This window comes from Phyllobates terribilis, unplaced genomic scaffold, assembly GCF_046119375.1.
Source record: "Phyllobates terribilis strain yellow unplaced genomic scaffold, ASM4611937v1 Scaffold_2__4_contigs__length_985480577, whole genome shotgun sequence".
Lineage (NCBI taxonomy): Eukaryota > Metazoa > Chordata > Amphibia > Anura > Dendrobatidae > Phyllobates > Phyllobates terribilis.
In genome coordinates this window covers 232,138,860-232,154,499 of record NW_027362762.1, presented here as the reverse complement: position 1 = coordinate 232,154,499, position 15,640 = coordinate 232,138,860, and the positions used below count along the sequence as shown (strand labels likewise).

At 38.1% G+C, this 15,640-nt stretch overlaps 1 protein-coding gene across 6 annotated transcripts in view; it reads right to left on the bottom strand.

The window, feature by feature from the left end:
- Positions 1-15,640, bottom strand: part of PCDH17 (protocadherin 17) — a 258,864-nt gene that overhangs the window by 227,221 nt on the left and 16,003 nt on the right. The gene's annotated exons all lie outside the window — the stretch shown is intronic.

Below are 15,640 nucleotides of genomic sequence, written 5' to 3'. Positions count from 1 at the left end.
GTAGTGCATTTTACTCAATGTATTTGGTGTGTAAAATACACAGCATTTTATGGTACCGGCATAATCAATGAAATATATGAAATCTCATGCACACTCTGCTTTTTTTATCACATATTTTGAGCTCAGCTACGTTTTTGCCACGACACATCATGTCAATTCTTTCAGTGTTTTTGCAGAATGGGTAAGAAATGCCAGTAAAAACGCTGAAAAAAGGTACGTAAAAACATGAAAAAAAACAAACATGCGAATTGTATGCAATGTTTTTTCTAACCACACTTTGGTTTGTTGAACAAAAATAAAATGCTGCAATCACACGTAGCGAGCATACCCTTAAAGCTCATTTGGCTGACACTGCCTCTCGTGTACACACATGAATGCTCCAATGACTGTTCATATGTTTTCAACTGGGAGAGGAAGAAAGCCAGATACCTCTGACAGAGACGTATCTTCAGGAAAACAAAGGACATGGTATTTGAATTTACACTGCCTTATCCTTTTATTCTTTGAGCTCTTTTTTCAGGAGGCCCCTATTAACATTCGATGTCATGCACACCTTGTAGTAAACATGGGGTAAAAGGAAACAACTAAGAGAAAACTGCACAAACCCCACCCGGTTCCTGTACAGACTAAAGTATTAGATAACACAGGCCCAAATAGCTTCAGTGCAACCTGGATAACCCCGCAAGGTAAAAGTACAGAAGAACACTCGGACCTGGCTCCCTAAATGGTCATTGAGAGTATCTCATACCTCCTGAAGAACCAAGAGAGAGTGCAGCATAAAAAGAAACCCCAGCAGTACACTTATCTGACTGGCCTAGATACTCAAAGCAGAATCCACTAAAAGACTATCACCAGCAGAGAACACAAGCAGGGAGGAGGTTTAAATAGTAGCACCTGCAGTGTGATAGGACAGGCTAGATAACAAATAAAAAACACCTGCTGTCCAAAAGGAATGGGCAAAGGCAAAAGTCAGCACCCGGACAGTGACAGAACCTGATGTGGCTCAGCGGACAGAGATGCCAATAGAGGAGCACAAGGCCACCAGATCGAATCTCAAGGCATGACATTAGTGAGCTGGTGTTACGATATTGGCGTAGTACTGCTGGAAACCAGTGGCCGGAGGAGCACAAGCAGTAGTAGAAGTTCTTGGAGTTAGCAAGAGGAGTTGTAGGAAACAATCCGTAGATAGGTGAGAAGAGTCTGGGTAAGAATGTTTAGGAACTGGAGACTGGAACTAGGGTAACAGCTAGACACAATACTCAAGCAATGAGTGATGCATCTTTAAGTAGGCATAAACAGGAAACAAGATGGATCCCACAGGTTCAGAATCTGCCATCTTAGTAAAGGGCAATTGCAGAACACAACAGCAGCCTCCAGTGGTAAGGAGTGGGAATGCAGCACAATTATTAAGGTGAACAATAGCAGCCACTAGTGGTCAAATTGCAGAAGGACAACTGGAATTATGACAGCCTTCAAATCTAGGGGGTTTTGACATCTATAATCTAATGTGTATGGGGGCTTTTAGCTCTATTCAGTCAAGGGCTTCTTTTTCCAAAGTTTAGATCGGAACCAGATAGCCATATTGTGCTTTCATAATTGTGAAGCAATTGGTACGCCACAGCCTTCCGACTGTCTAAATCATGCCTTATTCTGTAAAAGGAGACCGTTTCTGCATTCAAATGGATGTCGATTCCATATGATGTTATCTTGATGTAAGGCCGAGCTTAGTATTTTCTTTGTATTTGCAAAGAAGATATTTTTCTAAGACGTAAACGTGGGAAACTGTTCCAGTCCCAGTAAAATAATGCCTTGCTATTCCCTACAATGGGGCTTTCACTGTACTATCGTAGCAATTACAGCAATCTGATTGGGAAAATGTTATGTAGGTCATATACTGTAATGATCTTATCTAATGGATCCAGTCATTACTGTTGGGTAGTATTAACTATTGCAAGGATGTGAATGCTTTCAACATGGCTTTGTATAACTACATATATACAATACAGTAATCATTTCACACTAATAATATGTTCTGGTACATTAACATAGCAAAACAATTTATTTGATGCCCCGACATTACAAGTATTAAATTATCTCTAGCATCCTAATTAAAAATGTGCATTCAAAATGAATTATCTTCACATAGTTTCCAGCTATTTGTACGTAATGTTCTGTACAGATGTACCTAACTATTGCAATATGAAAAAGCTATATATTTAACAGGTCTTCTAATATTAAAGGGTTTGTCCAGGATGATACAATTGATGACCTCTCCATAAGATTGGTGAGGATCCAACACCTGGCACCATCACCGATCAGGTGATTTCTGCTCCAACAGCGGATGAGGCAATGTACGGAGGGGAACTCCGCCGCTCTATATATTGTTTAATGGTCGCTGCTGACTACTGAAGTTTATCTCCCATTCACCCTTGATTAGTACATGACGGCTTAATAAAGCAATTTAAAATTGTATGGTAGTTGAATGAAAATAATCTTCAAGTTGCAAACTAATGTGAAAATGGTTTGTATTACATTAATAGATAAATAACATTTTTTTTAGTAGGCCCATTATAAATATATAAAAAAGCAGACTTAATAGTGGCTGAGAATATTGTAATATATTCTCTCCTTCAAATCAGAATATGGCTTATTTATGTAGATTAGTAACATCCAAAGTCTCATTTACCACCTGTATTAAACCTTTTGATCACAGAGCTTGTTAACATAAATGATTCTTTATTGTTATGATTTCCTTTCACATAATTACACAGCGGCTTAACTAACCACTTTTTTCAAAAAGACATGAAACGTGCGCCAATCACATTCTGCACACCTATATTAGATCATCAGTCAACTGGAAGAATCCTTACAAAGGCACTATTTTACCTTCATCAGAGCAAGCAATATCATTAGCAATATCTCTTTAGTCAGTTGGAAAAAAAAGAGAAAGAGAAGAATCTATCACTAAGGAATGCACTTTAAAGGGGAAACATACCTACACACCTGCCCTTATTTTTCTCTTTATATGTGCTTTATGTAAATATATAAAAGGACTAATATATATATATATATATACATATATATATATATATATATACACACACATATATATTGCGACAGAGTCACTGGTGTGATATATGAGGGGAGGTGTCACTCAGGTCGCTAGCCTGTGTGAACTGAAGCCTGCAAAATTTCTGCCAGCATGTTGTATGCTGGTGGTTAACTCACTAAAGGGTGTGTTTTTTTGTGAATGGCAAAGAGGGTGGGAAGATATTCAAACTACCTCCCCTCAGGGTGTGGCTGAGCAAGGTTTAAATGCTCAGTCCCTATTTTTTTTTTTTTTGCTGTTTTGGAGTTTGGAGAGGCAAGGACTCCAGACTGGAAGGCCACAGCTCAGAGAGGAGCAGAAAGCTGGGACTACAACCTGTGTGGCTAATCCCACAATGCTATGGACTGTGCTATCGTTTATCTTTTGTTTTGTTGTTTTGCCAGTAAGGCTGTGTTTATTTTTGCTGGAGCTGCAGGGCTTTATGCCACATAATAAAGCCTGCAGAAAAAACACGGTTCCTGAGTCTACTTCCGCAAGCGGCCAAGTGAGGTGTTTTACCATATATATATACGTATGCGTAGTGGTACCATGATATATATAAGTAGTGGTACCATGATATGATTTTTTGTAGAGATCCCACATACATATGTAGTCATTAAGTTTTACTTGCTGACTCTCTAGATCAACATAGAGCTTGCACTTGTAAATTACATTATTAATGCAAGTGTAGTCTGTAAGAAAATTAATTTTCCACCTGCATATCCACCTGCCAAGCTGTTTTTCCTTGTACCAATCAACCTAAGTTTGGACGGACATGCTAAACATTTTGTGACAGATTGAATGCTGGGATCACATCCATCTTTTAAACAAAGTCCTATTAACAACTTAACAATCATCCTAATGTTTATGATCGTCTCCAGCTAATGGAAACTCATTTCATCATTTTATCTGGTTTTGATCTTGTTCTAAATTTAATTGGTCATTATTGACTAGAGGCTACAGTTGTAATATTTTATCAGTTATTATATGATTAAATGTATTAATCACTGTACTTAAAAAAATATTTTTATCAAAACTCTTTCCAACCTTGAAACCATTTTGATTGCAGCAGATATCCTATACTGTGTGCCCTTTTAATAAAAACATCCCAGGCCTACGTATATGGTGAGCTTTATATTGCTCCATTCTTCTGCCAAAGGCAAAGAGATCATTTAGTCACAAGAATTCTTCAGTTTTTACAAAAAGAGCAAATGTCTCTGCTAAGGACAATAAGATTTTTCTGGTATCAAATGACATGAATTGGCATTAAATAAGAGAAGGCAGAACTGAATGTCGGATGTTGGTATCCGCTGGTCCTATGGAATGAACAAAAATAGGAGACAGAGGCAGCACTTGAAAAATTAAAAGTCCTATTCTTATCCCTTGGAACGTTTTAGCTATATAAGACATCTTCAAGCAAAAATTAGTTTTAGTTCCTCTTTTTATTGAGGGTAGGCTAGCATAGTTCCCTACTACCCACTAGCTAGCATAAAAATGTTAAATCAATCATTCCTTTATTTTTTTTTCTTTTGTGGTAGTCGTGAGGAAGGAGTCAGATGGACTCTGAAACGTGTTGGCATTAAATCACTTTTTCTTGAGATCCTTTTGGTTTGTGTCTTAATCAGCAGTGCATATCAAAAAATCCACTTTACCCCGGTATCTCTCTGAAAACACTCGTGGACGTTGCATCAGCTGACATTTTTGCCTCATCACTGGTTGAGTTTTATACAACCCTTTCCAGGTGAATTTAAACCTTTTTTGTCTTCACTAATTTACTTGGATAAGACCCTATTGCGCTTTGCATTTTTTTATTTAGCATTCCTTTATTTTAACTGTAGAGGTAAAGGACATCCATTATACTTTCCATTTATGACATAAATATCATATTAATTAGAGATGAGAAGATCTGGTGAGATTCAGATTCGCCAAATTGTGCAGATTTTATGGGGACATTTAATTCACAGCAAAGTTATTCTGCGTGACCTGAATGTTCCCTCTTGAGCACTGAGGTTTCAGAGCATAATAAATGTAACACGTAGGGGGGGACGGGGACCCACTAATACTCAACACAACGCTTTCCTGTCCCAGTAACCCAGCTAACTCCAGTTCTTGCTGTCCACCCATCTGGTTCTCAGGGCCTCTTTCTCCCGCATAATCGAGCTGGTGGCTTCACTCTAGAACAGGACTTCTGGCCGTGACCAATCCATGGAGGACACAGCGCGTTATGTGTTCACAATGTTACAATGTGCCATGAGTCCATGACCTCTAAGGCTTGGTTGTAGCCAGAAGTTCTCTTCTAGTTGAAGATACCAGCGCATGACTGTGGAAAGAAGAAGCCCTGAGGACCAAATTGCTAGCAGCAGACACCAGAGGCAGTGGGGGTTCCAGGACATGAGAGCGGTGAGGTATAAGTTTTAGCTAGATACATCTGTTTTAGCTGGTTGCCATTTTTCTGAATTCACATAAAAATCCGTATTTTGGAGAACACAGATCTTTGTAATATTCGAGAGGATTTCAATACCACTCGAATAAATTCTAATATTAATCTCTATTTATAATACAATGCGGCAAGTAAAAGCTAGGTTCTGTTCACCAGAGCTCTATGTACGTAGTCTGTACAGCAATTTTTTGGGCATGAATGACACCCTTGCACTTGACGATGTTTCTGCATATGCTATTATGGCCGGCCATCAAACAAATGATTTTTGACAATGCAGAATGTTAAACACTATTTTTGGAAGAAGAGCTAAATTGACAAATTGAATTAAATTTTAATAATTTATCTTACGATTTGCCATCCATAACTGTGACAACACATGTGGCCCCTGTAGCAATCAGTCATAATGAAGACCATGTCATATCTGCCTGGAATGAAGAAAAGGCTGTAGACCTCCATTTATTATACACAGTCAGAGCCTTTACATCTAAGAAGGAAACAATACGAGATGTAGTAGGAGATTGGATTTATTAGAAGCTGTCATCAAGGGACAAAAGCACATAAGAAGAGCAGCTATATTAAAATGCTGCAAGACACTTACTCTGTTTTATGGTCTGTAATATCCTGATGTAACCTCGCGCTGAATGCTGCAGGAAGACTTTTTTTTTTCAATGTTGCTAAAAATGCAAGAAGGTTTAGCACCTTAAAAGCATTGTGAAAGGTGGGAGGCCGCTGACACATCAGCTAGATATTGCAAGGATGGGACAACAAAAGAGGCTGTCAGTCTACAATGATGGAGATATTTATGAATACTCTACCTAACATTGCAGGATGTGACTAAGCAGTAACAAATGGCTAATGTATCTATACACATGCAAATATGATCACGGAACGATTCGATTACTTTCTGCAAAGTTAGGGACCACAGTTACTTTAGGCGGCTGTCAGATTTCAGAGAAAAACTTTTTACTTAAGGTACATGAATAAATGCATATATGACATAATCAACAATTATATGTAAAGTCTGTCAGAAGGTTTTTGCTATGCGATCTGACAAAAGTATGATGTAGGGAGAGACCCCGATTCCAGTGATGTATCACTTCATTTACTGGGTGCCACAGTCATGATAGAGACAGAGTTTACTCTGCTGCAGATCTAGCAGAGCTCAGTTGTTGAGCAGTGTATAACTGCGCCACAGCACAGCTTTCTGGGCATATTGTATGGAGACAGAGGTGCTAATCAGTGCTGAGGGCGGGGTTGGACTAGGAGGCACGAGGCCAGTTGTCCTGTAGTGATAATCTCCTGCTGAGAAACCATTGATTGTATTGAAACAACTAAACACAGCCTAGTAGGTGACACATCACTGTAATTAGGGTCTCGGCTCCTACATTATGGTGTTCTCAGCATACATCGCAAAAAAATGAATCAAAGGTAGTTAAACAGTTTAGAAGCTATCCACACAAACTTGTTTGATGGCCAAGGATTTAGGAACATGATGTGCTAAATTTTAAGATTTATGATTCATTTGTGGTTTCTGCTGGTCTTGCAGCAATGGCGCCATGTACATCATACGCGTGACCAATCACTGCAGTCAATCACTAGCCTAAACAGTAAAATTGAGGAGCACATGATAGTTAAAATGACTTAATGGCTGCAGTGGTCCCATGAATGGTGTATGGCATGCATGGTATCACTGAAGGACCAGGGAGGACCACAGATTGGCTTAGAAAGTGCTGCAGTGGAATGAACGGTATTGGTGAATAATTAGCAAAAAAAAAAAAAAGAAATATGATGCACACTACCAGCTCTATTAAAAAATGTATTGGAACCATTTATCTATCAAATACTTAAGCTCACATCAATAAATATCATCATTCCACTGTATGTGAACTTTGCAGAAAATATTACAAAGTTGAAACAAAAAAAAAATCAGTGACGCAATTCACAACACAATAATAGCAGAGATATCTAGGAGGAAAGCAGTTGGAACTTGGAATTCCTTTAAAAACATTTTTCTTTCAAAGGCCCACAATAAAAAAGATAGCAAAGCCAACATTCTACGACGTGCTCCTGTTACTTCTTGCCTCATTAGATTGCATTACTGTAATTAGCGATAAAAAAGACACTTAAAGTAAAATCTGTACGTATCAAAACCAGTAGGAGTTATTTCTTTCTTTCTTTGAGGTTTACAGATTCCTAATTATGGGAATTGAAAAATGTAATAGGCAAATAAAAGAGAATTAGGAACACATTTCTGTCCAGAAATCATTTCTGACCCTGGCTTGTATAAAAAATAGATTTGTCATTTCAAGAATCTCGAAGAATAAGTACATAACTATGAAAATAGTGCTACATCCATTTTAGGAACAGATAAATTGAATAAGTTATCCGTTACATCAGTTACACAAAAAGAAGCTGTGGGGCCATAATGATCAAGGGTCTGTCTTGGTTGCATATTTGAGAATGTAAATTAAAAAAAATAAAAAGTTCTGCATGCAGGATTTTTTCCCCATTCTAAAAAACCTACACCAAGAAAGACCCCATAATAATAAGTGGGGTCCCTCTGCTTCTATGTGCATAGCTGATGTAACGGATCTCTTATTTTGTTTGGACATTCTATTTACGGAACAGACAGATGTGTGAACAGAGTCTAACTTGTCCAGCTATTAGTGGATCCCTATCAACATTAGAAGATCTGACAAGTATATTTCTGCATAAATTCAGCATTTTACTCATAAGAGCAAAAGTAGAGCAGCAATATCTGACAGTAAATTTAAAGGGATTGTCCGGTCTAAATCGATAAGTCTGCAGTCACTCTGTTTATGACCTGGGACTGGAAGTTATGTATGCATTATACATACTCCTGGCCAGAGCCCGACTAGTGGGCTTGGCCTCGCTCCATACACTTATATTGACTAGTGATGCAGCTGTCCAGTGGGCGTGGCTGACTAGTAGGCGTGGCCTGGCTCCATACAAGTGTAGTGAGGCCACGCCCACTGGACGAGTTCTGGTCTGGAGTATGTATAATGAATACTTAGAAATCGGAAAATCCCCGCAGCACACAGTACCTGCGTTCGGGGGGGAATTCATAAGTCTGCAGTCATACAGAGTGACTGCAGACTTATCGATATGGACCGGACAACCCCATTAAACCCTATTCCTCATAAATAGTACTATTTTACTGTTTGTAAAAAGCTGCAAGCAAGGACTCCTATGATTAAAACATTGTCCCTCCCAGACTATTTGTGCTTTTAACTCTAAAAGCCAGAGAGAAAGGCCTTACCCTAAAACTGAGCCATCCTAATCAATACTTCTAAAGAATGACAAATAGTTGTACATAACAACATGACCTCAACAACACGACATCAAAGCCCTATTCCAATCATTTATATTATCTAATGGGAGCCATTTGAGGCCATTATTTAGCTTTCCGCACACTCCTATTTAAAAATATAAGAAAAAGGGCTTTACAAAAGGACAAGTGAGGCATAAGGAAAGTGCGATTAAAATGCATAAGGGTGAACTGGTTGTGTAAGATATAACCCATTGTATTGTTTGTCAAATTGATCTATAGAAAACAGTTTTCAAAAGTGGTCAAGCTGCATTCGCCATAATGAAGACAAAGTGTAGGGCAGTCACTAGAAGTACACGCTCAGCCCTCAGAGGGTAATTTATTTTAGCATTTGTCACATTATTTTCGTTTTGTCTACCCAAGGGCCTCTTGCCAATGCTAATCATGTGTAATAATCCATTCACAATAAAACATCCCAAAGAAAATGAATGAGCAACAGTCTAGCGGTATGGTACAAGCCTGTGAATGCACTAGAAGCACGTAACATAGGTAACTAGCTGCAAATAATAGTAGTAAAAATAATAGTAATAATAATTATAACGTAAACCATTTACACTGATTTTGCACATTTACCTTATATGTAGATGTGAATGTCGTGATTTGAAAACAGGCAAACAATTAGAAACATATTCAATTTTGGAATGCTTGCTTACTTACTAATAAATATAGCAAAAAGATGTAACAAAGGGAAGACGTAACATTTTGAATGCAAGCTAAATATTTCACTAGGCGTATTTTACCTAAAGAGAGTCTGTCACCCCAAGATGCCAATTAAATGCCAATTAAACTGTAACATAAGGGACACGGCTCCTATAAAAATCATAACAGGCATATGCAGTTTAACTAAAATGAAAAATCTGTTCTTTAATATGCAAATGAGGGCACTTCGGTAACCCTTGGTGGGTGTGGCTTTGGTGCACTGTTAAGCCCTCCTATTTGCATATTAAAGCCAGTCCCTTATTGTGATTGACAGCACTCTGTTGGTAAGAGAGAATGCGGCCTAGAATCGGTTCGTTTGTCTGCATTTGCACACCGACATTGGAGGAGCCCAGTGCTGCGCCCATTGCTGTCTGTGTGGTTGCACACACATTGTATCTGCAGGGGTTGAGGGTTAAGTTGAGGATGCCAACAATTTTGTCCAGCTCATTTTTGGGGGTTTTGTGTGAAATTATGTCCAATTTGCCTTTTTTTTTCCCTTAGTTTTTTTTTGTGTTGTTCCAATACACACAAAGGAAATAACAAAACATGTGTAATTGCAATAATTTTCTGGAACAATATCAAAAGTGTCAACACTTTCGGCCATGACTATATATACACACAGCAGAACATTTTAATAAGCAATAAATTGCTAAATTGCTTGTGTATCAAACAATATCCAATAAGATTCAAATTAATGGTTACAAGTCAAAGTGCAAAAAAACTACAATGTATTTTTGCGTACTAAAAATGAACAAATTATTATTTTCAGATAAAATTATATTCAGTTTTACTTGCTCTCATGATATTTTAATATCATATTCTAGGCAAGTTTAACAATTCTATAACTTGGATAATAAATGTGCATAATTTACTATATTTATATGAAACTGCTTTACTTACCTAATGGGACTTTGACTACTTTGTCATAGCTCCTATATAAGATTAGTGCGCCTTAACGTTTATTAGGGTATAGAGTCAATGAATAAAACAATTATCAGATCCAAATGATCCCTCTCAGTCATGTCATGCTGATATTCTGTTTTGTTTTGTTGGGTCTCGATATGTTGCCAGAAAGAAGATGAAACTCATTAGCCTCAATGCTTATATAGGGATGGAGCCTGTTGCTCTGCCAAATGACAATGAGTTGCATATGTGATCATCTGTTTTATGTGGGAGGCAACTTCGAGACAGAAGAATTTGGCTCTTTCGGAAGGGGAATTCATAACACACTGAAATCTCAAACTTGCATGCCATGTACCCACATTATTGAAAATAAGTATGTAAACCACTTCTTAAAGTTACACAACTTGGTGATCTCAGATAATACATTGGAAAGTATCTCTGAAGACTAAAACAAGGATAAAATCTGTTTTATACACCCATGATCATAAACTAATTATACCACATGGTTTACATTTTTTTCAGATTATTCCTTTAAGTCTAATTTCAAGGGAGATTCTGTTGAAAAATGTTGTTTTCCACAGTAAATATTCACCTTGAATTCTTCCATGCATCTACAATACATATTCAAGGTGGATACAACAGCAAGCACTTTCGCATATGCTTATGACATGTTCCAGGAGACCACCAAATCTGATGCTAACATCCCACAAGAGGTGGTGAGTTCTCTTTTAATGGAAGTCTTCAAACAGAGGCTGGATAGACATCTGTCTGAGATGGTTTAGTGAATCCTGCATTGAGCAGGAGGTTGGAAAAGATGACCCTGGAGGTCCTCTCCAACTTTAACATTCTATGATTCTATCATCCCCAAGTACAAAAGGATAAAAATAGCGGACCTCTCTTGGCATCAGAATGCTAACCAGTTATTATTGGCAATGTTCAGAAGTGATGCTTTCCTTTATCCAGGGCACAGGAAAAAACAAATACTCACTTAATCGCTCATCTCACCGGCCACCTCCACTGCTCACTCCCCCTCATACAGTCCTCATCACCTCTTCTTATTGCTCCTGCGTGCTGACACTCCGGACATTTTTATGATGTGACGGCATGATGTGCGCCACAAATTTATAATGCGGACTTTAGGCCAGGACATCCGACTGCAACTAGGAATAGGACATCCCTGCACCTGTGCATTGTAGAGATGCAGTGACGTTGTGACATCACAATTTTCGCGGCTACCTTACAGTATGCACTTCAGACCGCGACTAGGTCCACGATGTGCACAGACGTTCTGGGACTAATCACAACTTGAAGTTCGGGCCTAGTATGAAAATACCCAGGATTTCAGCACGCAGTGGAGGTAGGAAGAGGTAAGAAGATGCGCCGAGGATCATAAGGGGGATGGTGAGCAGAAAAGGTAAGCAGTGAGATGAGAATTAGGTCTTTTTTCTACATCCTCCATTTAATATGACCTAGGATTTCTCCAGACCTCAGAGCACAATGATGAGCACTCAATATCCGGACATAAATTAGCTCCAAATTGAATTTCGTAGTAAAATTCATGCGATTTGGCAAATTCGAATCTTGTCAGATTCGGTCATCTCTATCTGTCTGCTTTAATTCTAGTTGGCATGAATAGTATTGGAAACTGTGGTATTCTTGGTATCAAAAATACTGAAGTCCCTGACAGAACCCATATAGTATGAACAGAGCCTAGCTTGAATATAGTGAATTTTCATATATGTTAATTTTTTAGTATTTAACTGGCTGAATAAACCAATTTATTATTTCTCTCATGTTGAGCAAGTTATTATGAAGAGTGAATTTTTTTTTCCAAATAAATTAGTAGCTTTTGCTTTAAGCCTACAGTATATGATGAGGTGACTTTTTCCTCTATTGTAATTTCAGAAGGTAAATGGCAAAGTACGAATCAATTTCATCTACAACAATGTGAATGATTAATAAAAACCTAGGCATCACAATATATGAAAAAATATATATTAGCAATGGACCCATCTCTTTCGTGCAGTGCAAGCACCATGTAAGGGAAAAGGCAATGAAGAGGAATACAGTCAGAAACATTTTAAAAAGTCAAAACTGTTAAAAAAGGAAAGAAAAAAAAGCTTCATTTTTCAGAAATGTGTCAAATTTGTATAACTACTCAAGCGCATACAGCTTCCATTCTGTGGTCACAGTGGATGTCAAGTTCACCAGCCTATGCCAGCCTCACACCATGATCATTGGGGATTCTTTACAAGGCTTACTACAGTATCCGAAAATGTATTTCATTGTTTAATGAAATGTTACAGTTGTCAGTACCAATTCCTCCTGGTATTCAAGACCTCTGCTTGCAGTCTGCGGCTAGCCCTTTACTATATACTTTCAGGGCATAAAAATCAGTCCGGTGTGTGTGCTAATCACACCGGTGCACATCTGGTTACAGCACATTGTCACGAGCCGTGCAGATGTGTGATCATTACATGACATGGACAGATGTGTATCCACTGGAATTAAACTATGACGTTTCTCACCGAATTACTGAACATAATTGAACCTGAATTGTTTAAAATTAAAGTATTACTTCAGTATTTTTTATTTTTTCGAAACATACTAGTATGTTAAAAAGGGAAAAATACAGTACTCTTAAAGTGGATGAAATATATGCAGAAAAAACATTTTATTTTTAAAAGATTAAAAAACAATCCAGCACAAAAAAAAAATGTAACTGACACGTTTCGGACGCAGTATGCGCTCTTAGGCGTAGCATGAAGTGTATGAAATATATGTAAAAAACACATTTTATTTTCAAAAGAATAAAAAACAATTCAGCAAAAAAAAAAAAATGCAATGCATGCTACGACTAAGAGGGTGTACTGCATTCGAAACGCGTCATATTGCATTTTTTTGTGCTGGATTGTATTTTATTCTTTTGAAAATAAAATGTGTTTTTTACATATATTTCATACACTTCAAGAGTGCTGGATTTTTTTCTTTTTATTTTGCTGTCAGTGATGCACACCAGATCCGTGCACCTGTGCTTCAGATGAGCTGGCTACGTTCCCTTTCGTGATACTAGTATATTAGTGACATAACAGTGCCCTCATCATTTCTTCCTGACTGCACCACTCCATGCGCCGCCGTTCCATGGCTGTGTCGTATTACCAGACCCAAACTCTGAAAAACAGGCTGATATCAACCCCTATCTAACCCACCCTGGCAGCTCTCTTCTCTTCCTCACCTAGTCATGCCCTCTTTGTCTCTCTGTAATAGTGGAAGAGCTAGATAAAAGAAAAACTTTCTTTTGCTGCCCACAGTAACCAATCACAGAGCAGTTTAAATTTTTTCAAAAATGAAAGCTGCTCTATGATTGGTTGCTATGGGTAGCAAACAAAGTTTTTTTCTTTTAGGCCGCTTTATCAATCTGCCAACGCTATTTTGCAAAAGTGAAGTGACATAATAGACGAAGCTGGCTAAAGGAGCACCCCGTAGGGTACACAGAGACTGCTGTATACAGGGACACCAGCTCCATGTGACTAATCTCTGGCCATTAGATAGGGGTAAGAGAAATATGATGAGGCATTAAGGGAAATGCCTGCTTTAGGGGAACCAAATCAGTGAGGCAGAAGGCATATCAACTACAACGGGTATACACACGGAATACACAGAAGACTCAGCATTATTCTCATAAGCTACGTAGAAAAACAATACTGGAGTGCGGCTTTAATCTTTTACTCCCTAATGATAATCCATGATCCCTGCCCCCATAACATCCGCCACAAACACTCTTGTCACATGCCGCAGCCTTCTTGCGTGTTCACTGTTGGTCGAATTGCTTTAGAAACCCATGTATAACTCTTGTGATGACTGACATGCCAGCTGTGCTAATGCACGAAGGGAGGAAATGCATTTGCCTTGTTTCATTGCACAGTTTCAAATCATTTGAATGTATTAGTTTCCAAATGCCTTCCAGCCACTGCTTCCCAATGCATTGCTTCAGCCTCCTGTCTCCTGCCCCGTAATATTTATTCTACATGGGTAGCTGAGTTTTTCATTTTTATTGATCGTCAATATGCCACATTTCTACAGATCGGCTCCAAGGCATACCTAAAAGCAGCATAAACATTATATTGGCTCTGACTAAAATCAAATACATCAAGGAGGTCTTTAATATATTGTATATAATGAGTTGTCTAGGAAATTATTGCTATTCATAAACATATATGCAAAAGAGGAGATTCGTGTCTAGCTTCATTTTACACCACAGACATATATGCAAAAAATAATGCAATTTTGATGCTGACTTACATCAAAATTATTGCAGATTTTACCCTTAGCACTCCAAAAATCTGCAGAAGTAAATCAGTATTTAAAGGGGTATTCCAATCTTCAAAATCTTATCTCAATATGTAATAATAATAATAATAATAATATTAGCAAATACATCCAATTAGAAATGAAGTATAGTTTTCCTGATTCGCAATGTCACTTACCCCATGTACAGGGCATGAAGGTAGCTTAGATATCCATGGTCATGACCACTAACAACTAACGAACTGTCACTAAATGAGTGGTCGTAACCAGCGTTGGACTGGGTTGGCAAAGGCCCACCAGTAACATTGATTCTTGGAGACCACTGTTCAGCTACCTGCAAAAATAACCTGACCCTAGAACACAAATTTATTTCTGCTACAATGTAACATTAGTTTGGCTAGCTTGTTTAATGAATGGTTAGATGATACCTTTTTCTGCAAGTTGTGAATCAAGTGTAATAGCACTACTTATTAGCAGTCCTTCACAGTGGCCTAACGGAGGATTCTCCTCTTCTCCTGTGGGCCAGTCCGAGTCTGATCGTAACCATGGATACCTAAGATACTGCAATGCTCTGTACATGGAGTAAGTGACATAGCTAATCAGCAGAACTATACTACATTTCTAATTGGAGGTATTTGCTAATATTATTACAACTACTACACATTGGGATAGGATCTTGGTGATGGGAATACCCATTTAAATCCGCATCAAGATCTGCTGAAAGAAACACTGATTTTGTGGCTGATTTTCCTGTGAAATAAACTTATGCAGCATGTGAATTCACCTTCAGTGTAAAATTCAACATTAGAAATTGTAGCGGAAAATACTATGGGCCTGACTCATTACTGTATTT